The following is a 4,255-nucleotide window of genomic DNA, read 5'->3' as shown; positions in this document are numbered from 1 at the left end:
AACAGTGTGGAGATTCCTTAAAAAACTGGAAATAGAACTGCCTTATGATCCAGCAATCCCACTGCTGGGCATACACACTGAGGAAACCAGAAGGGAAAGAGACACGTGTACCCCAATGTTCATCGCAGCACTGTTTATAATAGCCAGGACATGGAAGCAACCTAGATGTCCATCAGCAGATGAATGGATAAGAAAGCAGTGGTACATATACACAATGGAGTATTACTCAGCCATTAAAAAGAATACATTTGAATCAGTTCTAATGAGGTGGATGAAACTGGAGCCCATTATACAGCGTGAAGTAAGCCAGAAGGAAAAACATAAATACAGTATACTAACGCATATATATGGAATTTAGAAAGATGGTAACAATAACCCTGTGTACGAGACAGCAAAAGAGACACTGATGTATAGAACAGTCTTATGGACTCTGTGGGAGAGGGAGAGGGTGGGAAGATTTGGGAGAATGGCAATGAAACATGTAAAATATCATGTAGGAAACGAGTTGCCAGTCCAGGTTCGATGCACGATGCTGGATGCTTGGGGCTGGTGCACTGGGACGGCCCAGAGGGATGGTATGGGGAGGGAGGAGGGAGAAGGGTTCGGGATGGGGAACACATGTATACCTGTGGCGGATTCATTTTGATATTTGGCAAAACTAATACAATTATGTAAAATTTTAAAATAAAATAAGATTAGAAAAAAAAAAAAGAAAAAACAATGATCATCATGATAGAAAAAAAGAAAAGAAAAATTACACAAATTAGAGTTCATCTAGGAGCCATGCAGAGCTCATCACTTAGAGTACGGAAAGAAAACCAAACAAAGCCTATGTGTGGGATCACAGAGTCAAACACATATGTATAAGTGCCTATGAAAAGCCAACATGCTGTGTAATTCCATATGAGGAGGTGATTCTGCAGTAAAATATATTTGGACTCAAAAACCAAAAGATAGACTATAGTAGTCCCCATCAGAACTAAAGAGTCATCTGATAGTGACTGCCACTTATAAAGTAAGACTTTATTTCTTACTTTAATTAATCAAAATACCTTTTATTTTGGAATGTGTGAAGTTTTGAACTTAAAAAAAAGACTCAGCCAATAAACTTTTTTCAAATGTGCACCAAAGGTATACATTGATTCTCTTGTAAAAGTCAGTAGATATTTTTTGAGAGGCTGAATTTTCTTACTAAATATCAAGTCTAGCCCCAAGCTTTTTTCTCTTTGAATAAGTAAACAGACCACATAGGGGGAAAATAGAAGAGTTGAAATGTTCTCAAAACAGCAGGATTTTATTTTTTTGATTTTGCATTATTACTTTATTAAAAATAAAATATAAAATAAGATTAATATGTGTTTTTCAGCAATTTTATGCAGACAAAAACTTTGTAATTTGTTTTCAGTTTACCTGAAAATGTTTTTATATATGTGATTCACTTTTCATGACCTCATTTCGAAATCAAATCTGTTAAGTCATTTTAATATAAGGTAGGAAAAAAAGCTAGAGGTTTTAGGGTCAGGCATCCTGAGCTTGCATTCTAGCTCTGCCAAACACAGATGAGCAATTTAACCTCTGTGACCTTCCATTCCATCATCAAATATATTGAACTAATAGTAGTGAACCCCATAGTACTATCTTGAGAATGAACCAGCTTGTGGTAGTTGCTCCATTAATGCTATTTGGTGTATTGAATCAACAAATTATCATTGGTCAAACTAGCAGATGAGAACAAAATATAAAACCACATAACTTTTTGTACTTATAAAGCCCACTTTAATGAAAAAACAAAACAAAACAAAACACAGAGATCAGTGGTTATAACACAGTGCAATAAATTCACTAACACTCTTTACCAAGAGATTAGGTGGCCTGGATTCCACAGGGAAAGAAAATTTTTAAAACTGTCCCATCATAGAATATCCCACTTTTCCAACTTTCTCCTCTAACATACTGCAGTGATCACTGTGGCAGTGAGACTATAAAAGTCAAGCAAGCCAAAGCAAATCCCAGCTCCTTTGGAGGTATGAGGACATGGAAAATCTCCACTCCCAAGAAGCTGTGAGATCATGTCTGATTTAAGTCCCAATCCTGAATGAAGTCGGCCTCATGCTGGGTTTCATGTGTAGAGTTTCATGTCCAATCCCTGTAACGAGGTGATAAGGCCTGTGTCACAGTTAGTCAGTAGCAGGCGATGGCAATTAACAGGATTGCACTAACCTGGAGATGTGCCAAGCTGGCAAAAGGAGGATTAGAAAGTAAATGAAGTGAACAACCATGAACCAGAAAATAGGGCTTAATGGACAGTACAAGTCAGTGAGGCAAAATGAGCCAATTTGCACTCATTGATTTTCACTGCCCATTGAGCTGCATTCCTCTCTTGCTTCCTAATGCATTTATCTTGGCCTAGGCGAGTTCTCTGGCTGTCATCCTGAGGACAATTCCACTGACTGAAACAACTCTATGAATGACTGGAGTAGACTGAAGTACCATTTGACCTACACAGGACTTCCTTCCACTCATCTTGATGTGATGTTCTGATGACTTGGACATTTGACCTACACAGGACTTCCTTCCACTCATCTTGATGTGATGTTCTGATGACTTGGAAAGTCAGAGAAAGAAATTCTACTGAGTTCTTAAATTATACTCATGAAATCATTGAGAAGACTTATAAGAGGAATGGAAGTAAATATTTCAGAGTTTCATTTGACTTATGTGTTCCACCTTATTTACAAATAATTCATCAAACTAAATGAAAACATTCTAACCTGCCATTTTTCACTAGTTCTGAACCATCTCCAGTGGAAGTGCCAGATGACTTCGGCTATCCAGAATAAATCAAACTTGACGACCTTTTGCTGCTCACTAATTATCATAAGAGGAAAGCCATCCAGCTACTTAAACTCTGAGAATAGGCAACTGTAGGATCAGCTCAGCTAGGATACTAACCAGTATATCCACTTGAAATAAGCTCTTCCCCATCTCCCAACCTCTGTTCTTTCACCTCCTCTTGTTTCCTGGCCTTTTTCTTCTTTATTTCTTTTTCTTTGGCTGTGTCTCCTCTTCGTCTTCTTCAGGTCCACTGAATTCTCTCTCCTTTCTTAGTCTCCCTATTTCAAAAACTGAATTTTCTGCTTAAAATATAAAAAGCCCATCAGAAAAATTCACATTTGTCCACTAGATTATCAAACAATTATGTTCCAGATAATATCTCCATTTCCCTATCACTTATGCTCAATCTGAGAGTGGAATGGCTCCTGATATTTTGAAATTCCATCAGTTTATTATGGAAAAAAATCTCTCTGTCTATTTTCTACTGAAACTGAATATCTTGCCATTAACCTGAATCAAATGTGTCTTGAAAATAAACTCAGGTAAGACAGAAAATATTTATCTGCCTTTATTGGAATGAATATATATGAACATCCCCATGGAAAAGAAATGCAAAAAAGCAAAATGGCTGTCTGGGGAGGCCTTACAAATAGCTGTGAAAAGAAGAGAAGCGAAAAGCAAAGGAGAAAAAGAAAGATATAAGCATCTGAATACTAAGTTCCAAAGAATAGCAAGGAGAGATAAGAAAGCCTTCCTCAGCAATCAATGCAAAGAAATAGAGGAAAATAATAGAATGGGAAAGACTAGAGATCTCTTCAAGAAAATTAGAGATACCAAGGGAACATTTCAGGAAAAAATGGGCTCCATAAAAGATAGAAATGGTATGGACCTAACAGAAGCAGAAGATATTAAGAAGAGGTAGCAAGAATACACAGAAGAACTGTACAAAAAAGAGAGCTTCATGACTCAGATAATCACTATGGTGTGATCACTCACCTAGAGCCAGACATCCTGGAATGTGAAGTCAAGTGGGCCTTAGAAAGCATCACTACGAACAAAGCTAGTGGAGGTGATGGGATTCCAGTTGAGTTATTTCAAATCCTGAAAGATGATGCTGTGAAAGTGCTGCACTCAAAATGCCAGCAAATTTAGAAAGCTCAACCATGGACACAGGACTGGAAAAGGTCAGTTTTCTTTCCAATCCCAAAGAAAGGCAATGCCAAAGAATGCTCAAACTACCACACAATTGCACTCATCTCACATGCGTGTAAAGTAATGCTCAAAATTCTGCAAGCCAGGTTTCAGCAGTACGTGAACCGTGAACTTTCAGATGTTCAAGGTGGTTTTAGAAAAGGCAGAGGAAGCAGAGATCAAATTGCCAACATCTGCTGGATCATCAAAAAAGCAAGAGAATTCCAGA

The sequence above is a fragment of the Bison bison genome, unplaced genomic scaffold (genome assembly GCF_000754665.1).
Source record: "Bison bison bison isolate TAMUID 2011002044 unplaced genomic scaffold, Bison_UMD1.0 scf7180017864382, whole genome shotgun sequence".
Lineage (NCBI taxonomy): Eukaryota > Metazoa > Chordata > Mammalia > Artiodactyla > Bovidae > Bison > Bison bison.
This window is presented reverse-complemented; position numbering follows the sequence as displayed.